Raw genomic sequence first — 13,068 nt, forward strand, 5'->3', positions numbered from 1 at the left:
AATAACTGCTGAGCCAATGAGGCATAAATGCTAGGAGGGACAAAGCAGCGGGAAGAGTCAGGTGTACTTAAACATGCTCCTTCACCGCGGGGATTGGGCCTGGCGTGGCTTCTGACACCCACTCTACCTCTTATGAATGCCTGACTATGGGCCTGCTGCCTTTCTCTGGAAGGGAGGGGATGACCCACCTCCATGCCCTTTGGTCCGAGAGTCAAAATAGCCAGACGTGGCTGCAGATGCTGCTTTGTTTTCCTGTGATGGCTTGGCACATACCAGGAAGACATGCTCTCTGCTTTCAAAGAAATCCCACTCCTCCTTCAAGGCCCACTGCAAGCCCCACCCCTGGTGAAAAGCCATTCCAGGTTCTTTCTGCCCTCTAGACCCAGCCTTCATCCCTGATCCCCCTTTGGGAGACTCCCTTTTGCTCTGCCAAATTGCTAGGACTTTCAAAATTTGCTCTTTTATCTCTGTCTGGAGCCTTTATACCCTGTAGCCTTCTCAGAGGTCAACTCTTTCTTTTGCCTTTGTTAACATTTTTTAGTAATTCTTACCTAACACACTGCCTTCTCCAAGGAAGCCTTCCTTGATCCTCTGCTACTCGCATCAATGCTCCATCCTGGCTGGCTGCTTCTCCTGAGGGTTCCACAGCACTTTATGCCTATACCTATTTAAGTGTGGACTTATCCCCTATACCTTCATTGACTGCAGTCCTTACTCTAGACTCTGAACTCCTTGAGGGTCTCACCTGTCTTGGCATCCCCAGATCTGTTCTGTCTGTGAAAAGTGCTCACCAAATGTTATATCAATTTATAAACAATTTTCTTCAGCAGCTATACCATGTCACTTCCATGAGTTTATAACCCCTTTCCATGAGTTTATAATCCCTTTCCATGAGTTTAAGGGAGTTCATAACCCCTTTGCTCGGAGGGTGTACAGCATCATATATTTCTCCAGAAGGCTTTTCTGTGCTAAGCCCAGTGCCCAGCACCTAACAGGTACTTGGAAAATATTGGTGATTTGGTAAAGTGATTACTGATTACCTATTGCGCTGAAGTCTCCCGTCCACCAAGTTCCCTGCCTTATCCCTTAGCATAGCCAATGGAAAATTAATTGGTTGCAAAGTGCATATCTAATTACAACATCCCGCCCCTGCCACTGAGATGTTCAAATGTTAATTATAACATACGCATCTCGTAGCATTTAATAGAGCATTAGTAACTGCCCTTGGGTCGCCCAGGGCGTACACAACGCTCCCTTTTATCTGCTCTAAGGACGGACTTAGCACTTAAGAGCAAGGAAGTCCTCATCCTTAAAGCCGTCCTGTCCCTAAAATCAAATGTTTCCTTCCTCGCCCAAGTCCCCAATTGAGGTTCCCACGCGGGGCGGCGCCAGCGCGCTGGGGGTGGGGTGGGGATCGGGCGCCGGGCGTGGGGTTTCGGCGAGGCTAGACCTGCTATCTGGGCTGCTCGGGCGGCCAGTCCCCGCGCCCCAGCGGCGCCCCGCTTCTCCAGGGCCCGCCATCCCAGGAAAGAAAGGCGAACTACATTACCCAGCAGGCCTCCCGCCGCCCTCGTTCCTTTCATGTCTTTGCACGTGGCCGGAGGGGAGGGCGGGGCCTGGACGTCACCCTCCTACATTCTCTTTCCCTGTGTCAGAGCAGGGATCATTTTTTTTTTTTTTTCCTTCCTCTGCTCCCTCCCCCCGCCCGCCCCTCCTTCCCTCCTTCCCTTCCCTCCCTCCCTCCCCTCTCGGCTGGGTTTGTGCGCTGGGGCGCCGGAGGCACCCCTCCGCCGCCGGGACGCGCGGAACTCGGGACGGGGGATCGGCTCTCCCGAGCCTCCTCCCTCCCTTCTCTTTCCCTGCCCCCTTCCCCCACCCCCCCACCCCACCCCCGACTCGGGCTCGGAGCGGCGGCCTGAGGAACCCCGAGGTGAGCATCTCCCCGACCGTCCGCCCCCCCCCTCCCCCCCCGCCTCGTGTAGTCATCTCCCGTTGCGGGTCGATTCCGGGACCGGTGAGGAAGGGCTCTGTGACGTGTGCGTGCTTACAGATAATCCGGGAAAACCACCCCAAACAATTAGCCCCCTACCCCCCTACCTCCTCCTCCCACCCTGCGCCCGGGGCAGCCGGTCGTCCGCGCCCATCCTGCGTCCCCGCCTCTGTCGGGGACAGCACTCTGAGATCTCGCCCCCTCCCCAGGTTTGCCCCTTCTCAGCCGGTTCCCCGCCAGTAGGGGAGCCGTAGCCCTGAGGGGAGGAGGGGGGCTCTCTTAGCGTGGGGTGAGGAGGGGGTGCACGGTTGAAGCCCGGCTCGCGTTGGAGCCGCGCGGTGTAGCCGCTGTCATGTGCCGGATTCCGACCCGGAGGGAGGAAGCGAGCGAGCGAGCGTGATTCCTCTCCCTTTTGTTTTGAAGCCCGCATTTGCTGCATTGGTTCAGGAACCGGCCAAACTTGCAGCTGTTCTGACCGTAGTCGGCGGAGGTAGGGAGCGCGGCTCCGGGTGGCGGCTAGGGGCCGGAGGCTGCCGCTCTCGCGGCTCCCGGAGGGACCCTGGGAGTGTCTTCACGCTGCCCCTCCGTCCTCCGGCGACCGATTGTGTCTGTGGCAGCGGCCGCGTGTGAGTGTGTGTGTGTGTGTGTGTGCGCGCCCGTCCCCGCGGGCGCGGAGATGTCTGTCGTCTAGACAGGCTGCACCCTCCCTCCGTCCCTGGTGAGCCCGCGGACCGCGGGGGGCGCGGGGCGGGGGTGGGAGCAGAGGAGGAAGCCGGATCGCTGGCTTCACTGCGGTCGCAGCTTTGGACCTTCCCCACGGCAGTGATTCTTTCTTTTTTTACGTTCTTATTCCTGCCGCCGCTGTGTAATCGGGCCCGGGGAACAGACCTGTCCGGCGGAGTCAGGGTTAAGTTGACAGGCTCTGAAAAGCCAGCTCGCGGTGGCTGGTGACCCGGGCCGGAGCGGAGTGGGCTCCGGCTCGGGTTCTTTAACGAGCAGGTGACTGTCCCGGACGCGGGTCCTGGTGGGGTGTGTGTGTGGGGCGGAGAGGGGGGTCGTGGGCGGCGGGCAGGGGGGCGGTGGCTCGGCTGCAGCGGAGATCTGGTGCCCTGGAGGGCCGCTTGTCGGAGCCTGGGTACCGCTGGGGGAGGCGTCCCGGGGACCGCGCATCTGAGTTGGGTCCGTCTCTCCTCTGATGTTAAATGACAGTTGTGGCGGGGGGGAGGTGGTAGAGGTCTGAGCCCCTCATCTGGGCGGCTTTAGCTGTTTGGTTTCGCGGAGTTTTCAGGGTTGGTGTTGTGGTGGGGGGGGGGGGCAGGTGTGAACAGAGAGGGAGGTGCGGCGTGTAAAGGGGAGGGGTGGCTGGTGGCACGGTGTGCATCCCCACTCAGGGAGTGAGGCGTCGCCTCCCCCGCCCAGCTGTTTGTGTGTGTACACACCGCTCTGGCGTGTGTGCGCGGCGGGGGGGGGGGGGGGGGGCGGGGACCGCAGACCGATGCGTAGTGGGGACGCGCGTGGGCCCCGAGCCCCCGCGGGGATCGGTCCCGCCGGGGCTCGTAGTCGTGTGTGTGTCCGCGCCAGCGCCCTGGTTCCTTGGAGTCGGGGTCGGGGGGTCGCCGGCCGAGGGCTCGGGGAGATCCTGGGGTTGCGAATGAGCCGGGTCGGTGAGAGAGGACCCGGCCAGAGACGTGCCACGGTCCCTCTCCTCGAGTCCCCGACGCCCCCCCGCCCCAACCGGACCCGGCAGGCTGGCCATCTACTCTGCGGCGCCGCGGGCTGGTCTGGCTGGGCCTGGAGGAGCGGCGGGGCGCTTGTGTCGCGCCCCCGCCCCCCTCGGTTGACCCTTGGCCCGGGGCGCGCTGTGGGTGCGCGCGGCCGCTCCTGCTGCTGCCTTCGCAGATCCTGGAGGGAATCGGCGCGCCCTGCGTACCCCCTCCCAATTCTTCGTCCTAGAGACAGTGGAGGCCGAAGGCTGCCCGGCCCGCCGGGTTGCGCGCTCCGCCCCAAGCTACCTCCGGCGCGGGTGCCGGCTGCCGACTGCCCAGCCGGGCGCAGGCAGGTCTTTGCCCTCCCAGAGCTGGGTCTCTGCGACAGGGGATTATCTCCCAGGCTCAGGGCCTGTGCGCTGAGGGAGGAAGCCACCGGGGCTGCTGGTTCCGCAGCGGCTGGGGGCTTTCGAAGGCGAAAGTGACACAGCACGAGCGCCGCTACCGCCCGAGCTGAAAGCGAGAGGAAGGAGCCGCCCAGAGGGCGGGGAGGGGCCCACAGGCTGTCCGGCCCTGTTCCTCCTGTCCAGCGCCGGGTCTGGGCCGAAAACCTCACGGAGCCGGGCTCCGAGCATTCTGGGAACGCGCGAGAAAAATTGCTTGGCTTTCAAGAAAACCCGGTTATACTGGAACAGAACGCACTGAGCAGACGTTAAGATGTTTGGCCCCTCGCGGGATGCACTCAGGTGGCCCCAGGAAGCTCCCTTAAAGTGCTTGAGACAGGATTCGATTTACACACAGATCATCTCACCCTGCTGTGTCAAGTGTCTGTCTTGGATAACGTGCACTTGGAAGCAGTAATTTTGTAACGCATCCGGGGGTACAATGTCACCAGTGATTAACAGATTACTAGAATAATAATATGTTTGTATGTCTAGGCGCCTTCCCCATCATCGCATTTATTAAGACGGCCCCGTGAGGTATGGGGGATATTAACCCCATTTTACAGAACCGTACATTGAGGCTCAAAAAGTAAGGAGACTTGCCTGAAGCTTCTCTGTGGTTTCACTTCTTAGACTGTGGCTTTTTTTTGGGGGGGGGGTTGGTTTAAAATAATTTAATTTGTTTATTTATTTATAGCTGTGCTGAGCCTTCCTTCCTGCCCCGGCTTTTTCTAGCTGTGGTACACAGACTTCTCATTGCCGTGGTTTCTCTTGTTGTGGAGCACAGGCTCTGGGAGTACTCGGGCTTCAGTAGTTGCCTCACATGGGCTCAGTAGTTGGGGGTCCCAGGCTCTAGAGCACAGACTGAATAGCTGTGGCCCATGGGCTTAGTTGCTCTGGGTCATGTAGGATCTTCCCTGATCAAGGATCAAACCCAAGTCTCCTGCACTGGCAGGCAGATTCTTTACCACTGAGCCACCAAGGAAGCCCAGTCTGTGGCCTTTTAACTTAAATAGTGGCCAACTTTTTTTCTTCTTTTAGTAAGTGTAGGTCTTGGCACCCTAGGAAATACTAAACCTAAGACAGCGGGTAAATTATGGTATTTCAGTTTGATCATTCAGTTGCTCTGTTGTGTCTGACTTTTTGCAAACCCATGGACTGTGTGCAGCACCCCAGGCTTACCTGTCCATCACCAACTCCTGGAGGTTGCCCAAACTTATGTCCATCGAGTTGGTGATGCCATCCAACCATCTCATCCTCTGTTGTCCCCTTCTCCTCCTGCCTTTAGTCTTTCCCAACATCAGGGGCTTTTCCAGTGAGTCAGATCTTCACATCAGGTGGCGAAAGGATTGGAGTTTCAGCTTCAGCATCAGTCCTTCCAATGAATATTCGGGACTTATTTCCTTTATAATTGACTGGTTTGATCTCCTTGCAGTCCAAGGGACTCTCAAGAATCTTCTCCAACACCCATGAACAGTATGAAATTATGGTATTTATTCTTTGTCAAAAAACACTTGGTTCACTGCCAGTCCTAATGAGAATAAGTATTAAAAAAGCAGAAGTCTGCATTGCTGTTATTATCACTTATCTGATAGTTTACAGTTGGTGAATGATTGTCAGCTTTGATGCATGCAGTATGTACCAGAATCATAACTGCATGTAATAAATACATATGGATATATGTTTTTGCAACATATGCCTGTGTTCATATGGGTGTGTTTATGGGGTCCCTATTGAATCTAAGGTTTGTTCCTTGCTGGTTCCAAAACCATGGATTTAAAGTATAGCTCCTGAGAAACCATCCAGGTTCTACTCCCTGCCCCCTCCATCTCCAGGGATGGAAGCCTTTAAAAGAACAAAAAGCTCCTACATAACTGTGTGCATTTCTCAGAGTTCAGGCAGTGAAGGTTCTCAGACACAGCCTGGGGAGTTATTAGGGTTGGCTAGGTAATCAACTATTCATTTACAAATATGTATTGAGCATGTTTGTGTTTCTTGAAGTACACATGCAGAAAATTTAACATACAGTTTAGCACTGCTTGCCAAAACATCTTCTAGCTGTGGAGACAAATGTAAGATTTTGAGTCCAGCAAATATTTGTTGAGCACCTTTCCTGGGCTACTGTGTTTGGGGCACACAGAGACAGGATAGCAGAAACAGCTAAGTTGCAGTGCAAAAAAACAGATGATTCAGAGCCTACAGGAGGGAACAAATTGTAAATATTTTAGAGCACTCACCCTGGGACTTAGTAAATTTCACGTATGTTGGTTGCAAGGAACTCATAGTGCCAGTCTCTTTCCTATAGTAAATGCAGAAAGAAGCAACAGGGGAAGAAGAGCCTTGTTGCTCTGAATTTCAAACTATTTGGAACCTGCCAGGTGGGCCCTGGAGGTCTGTCCTTTTGTAGAAGTTAGGCAGCTCATGGGAGATGACCCTGAAGCCAGCCCACAGGTTAGTCTACTGGGCAGTGAGGAGCAGACACATTGTCCTCCAGGGTCCTGCCCCAGCTGTGATGGGCTGTGATAGCCTGTCTTCAGTGGCTTTTGATCAAAATCTCAGCCAAGCCCTGCCCGAGTTTAGTAGTTTCTGTCTCGTAGGTCTGTGTATATTTTCTAATATGAGTCTGCTTTTTTTAGCTGTTCATTGCCCAACTGACTTCTGCGGTCCCTGACACTGTTCTCCAATTTCTTCTCAGTTTTAGGGTCCAAGGGACAGAGGAGCCTAGTGGGCTGCAGTCTGTGGGGTCGCACAGAGTCGGACATGACTGAAGCGACTTAGCAGCAACCTTGTTTTAAGTTCACATCATGAACAGGGAAGCAGGAGGTGGTGGTTAGGATGGGGAGAGAATTCTGAGCCTAGAGCGAGAACAGGAGGTACAAACAGACGGGCAAATTGCAGTTTCTGGGAATTCTCCAGACCTGATGGCGTTTCTGCATAGCTTACCCAATAATGCGGCGGCCCCTTTTGATGTTCTTTTAGGGGGGTCCTCTACCTCTGGGCCTCACTGCTGACTCACTGGTCACCTGAACTCAGCCGTTCACATTCAGGCTTTTTACTCTTTTGCCCTCCTGTCTCATCCTGCGTGCAGTTTAACTTAGAACATTGCTGTCACAGTGGCCTTCTCTCAAAATTACTGCGATGCTGACTATCGACCGCTGCCTGTTACATCTGAATTAAACCCAGGCCAGAGCCGTGGTTCAGAACAGAGTGAGAACAGACACATCCTGAGATCCAGACACCCCGGGAGGGCCTTGCTGATAAGCTGAAGACCCCGAGGCGCAGAGAGGTGAAATGACTCACCCAAAGTCACAGGGAGCCCTTGGCAGAGTGGAACAAGAACGCCTACTAAATTTTGATGCCTCATTTAATCTTTCTCTGTTCTGTGATGCTTTTTTTTTTTAAAAAAATTAATATTTTTTTTAACTGACGGATAATTGCTTTACAGAATTGTGTTGGTTTCTGCCAAACACTGTGATGCTTTCTGGAAAGAGGTGGGGTTCTTACTTCCCGAAGAGTGAAAACACTACATCTTTTTCTTTCTTTTGGAGTCTTGAGATAGTTTTCTGTTGACACTGGTCTTCCTTGCTCTGTCTTTCTTCTCTAGCTCCTAGGAGTCTGGTGTATTTGGGAGAGGGTTTTATGCTTGGGGCCTTCTAGTGCGCTTAAGTTTGGTCTGTGGCTTTCCCTTCCCATGGTGGGGTCCTCAGGAACCTCGTAAAGGTGTTTGCCAAGCTGTTATATATGTGCATTTTTCTAGGAGGAGGATCCACAGACTTCATTCGATTCTTACCTAACTCAAGTAAGGACAGGAACTACTGGGCTGGGCATAGTGGAGTTGGATGGGGAATTGGTTGCCACTGGAGACAGTCATTTTGCCCTACACTTGACTTGGGTGTGCAGTTTATGATGTATTTCACACCAGTGACCTTATCTGCTTTATATAACAGCCCTGTGAGGCTGTTATCATTATTCCCATTTTGCAGATGGGGAAACTGAGCCTGTTAGTTTCAGTACTAACGGTTAGTGACATGTCTGAGTCAGAAGTAAGCAGTAGGGCAGGCGTCTGATCCCAAGTCTTCAGACTTCAAATCTGGTGTCTTGGGCTGAGGTGGTCCACATGCCACATCCTCATTACGGTTTTGTGAGTGGAGGGTCTCAAACTTTTTGGAGCTTAAAAATTCTTTTGTAGCTCCTTCTTTATGATATCCACTACTAGCTGATGTCCAACCATGGAGTCAGACCGAAGTCCTAAATTACCCAGGGGGTGGGATGGATAAAGTACGGGAGGCAGGTGTCATAGCAGTGATAATGTAGACTGGGGCTAGTTTGGGATGACTTTATGGAAGAGGTGAATTTGGGAGTAGGTCTGGGGTCATGGCAGACGCCATGGTAAGAGGTTTTCAGCTGGGGCTATGACCCAAAAGGGGTGAAAGGGAAATTGTCTGTGCTTGGGCAGAGTGGAGCTGACTAAGGAGTGGGTGGATCCTGCAGTCAGAGGGGGCTTCTTGTAGTGTCTGGGCTTTTTCTCTGCCCTGGGGCTACAACAGTGAAGAAGCGCAACCCTCCTGCCTTCAAAGAGCCCACTGTCTCCCGGGAGAGACAGACGCTGAAACAGTTAAACTCAGCACGGTGTGGTGAGTGCAGTGGTGGAGAAAGTTGCCTGCCAGACAAGGGCCAGGCCTCAGAAATCAGAGAGGGCTTCCTTAGGGAGATGACGCAGGAGCTGAATCTGAAGGTATGAAAAAGAATTAACCTGGAGAGGAGACAGGAGAAGGATGTTTATGGGGAAGGCACGTGGGTGCAAAGGCGTGGAGGCCCAAGGCTGCCTGGGTGTAGGAAGGGGCAGCAGCAGGCTGGTCGAGCACAATGATGCGTGTGTACAGAGCCCAGCTCTGAGGACCTGAAGAGCCTGGCTGGGGACCTCGCAATTCGGCAGGGCGGATGGGACTTACAGTGGGCCAGAAGCAAGCAGGACTGGGAGCCAGGCAGCCCCTGGGCCGTGAGTCAACAGCAGGTTCCGTGCAGGGTCCTGTCCCTGGAGAGGAGGCCTGGAAGCAGGGCTGTGTGGATGAAGGTAGAGGAAAGGTCACATGTTAAAGCCACTTGGGGAGTCAAGTCTGCAGTTTTTAGTGCTTTGAGGGATAAGGGAGGAGTCCCAGTTGATTCCCAGGTCTCTGGCCTCCTGGACTGAGTGGATGGTGACCTTTACTGGGGTGTGACCTTCTGCTGGTGGCTGGAGCAGATGTGCTGGGGTGTTGTGGTGAGTTTAACATAAGACTCGTCGAGTGGAATCGCAGGTAGGATAGTCCAGTGGAACTGTCTTCTCCTGCGTATAGACCATACGCAGGGTGGAAGCCTGAGCTGGAGGTGTGGGCAGGAGCTGCAGTCCTGGGAGTAGGGGGAGGTTGGCTGTGGGACAGGACCGCCGTGGGGGCTGCTATAGACAAGGAGAAGACCTCTTCCTCCTGTCGTCAGAGAAGCCTTTGTCATGCCGGGCCCACTGTCGTTAGGGAAGCCAGGCAGGGATGCTGTGTCATGCTGGAGGCCCAGCTGGCAGAATCCGGAGACAGTTGAGAGCGCGCCTCAGCTGGAAGCATTTGAGTGCGTTAGGCGAGAGGCTTTGTCATTTTTTAACAACCCTGGTGAGATCTCTGTCCTGGGCGCTCAGGCTGGGAGTCAAGGGCAGGGGAGACCTGTACCTCTTCCCACGAATAGGCTGGTCTAGTTGGGAGACGAGCTGAGGACCTGTGAAGCCACTAAACAGCTGTGATAACCTGGGCAAATAGTGGGCTGCTCGTTAAATGGAAGAGGTTTGCTGGAATTTCTCTCCTGCTATGCTGCATTTAAATAGAGCTGCTGTGTTTCAGGCCAAGCGACAGTCTTGCCATTTTTGAACACCCAGGACCTACATGGTAGGTGTTCATCGTATGTATTTGGATCTGCAGGGATGTGACCAGAGTTCGTTGTTTGGTGCAGGGTGGGGATAGGGGTGGGGGAGGTCAGCCCGGGGAGGTTCCTGTGAACAAGTCCAAAGAGGATTCCAACACTGATTTAGAATATTTTTAGTACCATAGTGGAGTAAAAATCTTGAAAACCTTCCAACTACCAAGCACCTAGAAATGTCGTATGAAATACAACTAGCATCCTTTCAGAGAAGAGCTGAGCTCCTCATTTGGAAGGGCAGTCCCCAGGGAGCTCAGAAGGGAGCACGAAGCAAGCGCTGATGCCAGGCCTGGCCTGGGGGTGGGGGTGGCTATGGGTGTCTTGAGGGGTCTCAGAACCAAAGGCTGTTGAGCCCTTGACAGTGCCTCCTCCAGGGTCCGAGGTGAGACTGGGAGTTGGCGTGGAGGGCCCTGCCTGAATCGGGCCCCTGCAAAGGTATGCAGGTTTGGAAAGAGGATGGAATAGACAGCCGCCCTCTGGCATAGAAGCAGGGGAGGGGGAACTTGTCTGTCTTGGCCTGAACTGAGGGGAGGAAAAAAAATCGTTCCTGGAACCTTGAAACCTCAGGCCTCTTGTGGCTTTGGATGGCCACTACACACGGCTTGGGGCTTCCCTGCTGTCTCAGACGGTAAAGAAATCTGCCTGCAATGCAGGAGATCAGGGTTTGATCCCTGGGTTGGGACGATCCCCTGGTGAAGAGAAGGGCGATCCACCCTAGTATTCTAGCCTGGAGAATTCCATGGACAGAGGAGCCTGGCAGGCTATAGTCCATGGAATTGCAGAGAGTCAGACAAGACTGAGTGACTAACACACAAGGAATTAGCACATAAAGCCTCTGGGGGCCAGGGTCTTCCTGCCTGTGGGCTCTAGGCTCTCAGGAGTGCCGGGAAGATTCTGGGGCTCTTCACCCTTCACTGACTTGGGTCTCCTCCTTGGAGAGATGCTGTAGGACCCGGGGGTTCCTGAGTGAGGAGGAGGAGAGAGAGGCCTTGGTGGGAACCTTTGACAGGGGCCTTTGTGACCTGTGCACACTGCAGAGGGCGTGTGCAGGGCTCTGGAGAAGGGCTGTGCCGGCCCCAGGCTTCACCTGTCAGCAGAGGCCTGCAGACAAGCCTGTCCAGGAAGGCCTCACGTCCTCTCTGCTGTTGATTCAGGCTGGATCTTTCCAGACGAGGCTTCTGCCCAGGTTCCCCCTCAGTGTGTGTGTGTGTGTGTGTGTGCTTAGTCGCTCAGTCGTGTCTGGCTGTTTGTGACCCCATGGACTGTAGCCCACCAGCCTCCCCCTCAAGGTACCCTGTGCAGATTCCAGCTGCTCCTGGTCCCTCCAGACCATGCACGCCATTGTCTACCCTAAGCCCAGAGGCTTGATTTTCTTGAATTTTAAAATTGGGAGACATCTTAGAGGTCATCTAGTGGGCCTCCTCCCTGGAGTGGGAATCCTGTCTCCACCAGCGCTTGCTCCAAGGCTTCCTGTGGCCAGGAGTGTGCGGCGGTGCCGGGAGTGTGCAGCTATACCAGGCAGTGCCTTCCCTCGTTAGAAGGCTCTTGCAGCTGGAAGGCCTCCTGTGAGCCTCAGGCGCTGCCTGACGGTTTCTACCCATCGCCCCTTCAGCTGTGGGCTGTTGGGAAAGATGTTTTGGAGGCCTTTCAGCATCCTGCTCGCTTTTGCTGGAAAGGCCTTAATTTGTCAAGTTAAGGTTCTGTTGAGAATCAAGCCAGCTTCCATCCTAACTTAGCAAAGAGGGAGCTTTTGAAGCTGAGATTTAAGGTTTGCTGAGCTGGCTGTGATGTAGAAGTTTTGAGAGGTTGGCTCAGTGCTTTTTAGATTGCGACGAGAGAAGCAGTTCTATCCTCCAACCTCAGAATACATTTCAGTAGTAAGTGACTTGGGAACCTGATGCAGGGAAAAAGTGAAAGTCACTCAGTCTTTGAGACCCATGGCCTATACAGTCCATGGAATTCTCCAGGCCAGAATACTGGAGTGGGTAGCCTTTCCCTTCTCCAGGGGATCTTCCCAACCCAGGGATCAAACCTAGGTCTCCCACATTGCAGGCGGATTCTTAACCAGCTGAGCCACCAGGGAAGCCCAAGAATACTGGAGTGGGTAGCCTATCCCTTCTCCAGCAGATCTTCCCAACCCAGGAATGGAAGCGGGGTCTCCTGCATTGCAGGCGGATTCTTTATGAACTGAGCTATCAGGGTTAACTGAGTGTCTCTTAGGTGCCCTAGTAGAGCTAGGTGTTCTCTGTATGTGTTACTAAATAAAAGTAACCTCTGTGAGGGAGAGGAAGAGAGGCAGAGACATGGAAATGCCCAACTGTAGTTGTGACAATTGAGTCCAAAAGTTATTCAGAAGGAATGTGTGTGGTTCCATTCGGAGTGGGTGGGGCAGGCATTCCCCACGCTGCTCCCTTATAGGGCCGTCCCTTGGGGGAGGCCATGCCCTGATCTCACCTCAGGCCAAGAACCCACAGGCCTTTGCTGTATTCATGGGTCACTTGCTGAGATGCTTACAGTCTGCACCATGAGATCACAAAAGTGGCCTGCTGGACAGTGTGTGTCCCCAGGCAGGAAGGTGTGGACAATGACAGTGTTTTCCCAGCATGCAGTTTATTTGTCTCTGGGTGTCGGTCTGCAGCGCCCTGGGCTCTTCTTTGAGGAAGCCAAAGCCTTTCTGCTCCTTTGCGTCCCCAGGTCAGCTGGCATCTGCGGGGTCCATTTAGTCAACAGGTGCCGTGTGGGCTTACGCAGAGCACGAGCCGCCTTTGCCTCGGGATTGCATCAGCCAGCTGGATGGCCAGACATCCTGACAAACCCAGTGGTGAAGGTCAGGGATTCTGGGAAGGTACCCAGTTTCTCCTCCCTCTAAAAACTGTTCTCCGTGTTCACATTCTGCTGGCTTGCCCCAGACCTTTCAGCTTAAGACTCTTCTGTTAACATTTGGTGCAGTTTAGCAAATTTGTTATCAGACGCCTGCTGTGGGTCA

The 13,068-nt window shown here is 54.2% G+C and overlaps 1 protein-coding gene across 6 annotated transcripts in view; it reads left to right on the plus strand.

Moving 5' to 3' along the window:
* The first annotated feature begins 1,633 nt into the window (after positions 1-1,633).
* The window catches only part of CTIF (cap binding complex dependent translation initiation factor), a 326,254-nt gene continuing 314,819 nt past the window's right edge, over positions 1,634-13,068 (plus strand). For 3 of the 6 annotated variants that reach the window (XM_005224342.5, XM_010819001.4, XM_015460146.3), the window contains exon 1: positions 1,634-1,930. The gene's annotated coding sequence lies outside the window, so the exon portion shown is untranslated. Of the gene's footprint in view, positions 1,931-2,005; positions 2,990-13,068 lie in introns of those variants that run through there. The other 3 variants (XM_010818999.4, XM_005224340.5, XM_059881083.1) reach the window with 3 other exon arrangements.

Source organism: Bos taurus, chromosome 24 (assembly GCF_002263795.3).
Source record: "Bos taurus isolate L1 Dominette 01449 registration number 42190680 breed Hereford chromosome 24, ARS-UCD2.0, whole genome shotgun sequence".
NCBI classification, from domain to species: Eukaryota; Metazoa; Chordata; class Mammalia; order Artiodactyla; family Bovidae; genus Bos; species Bos taurus.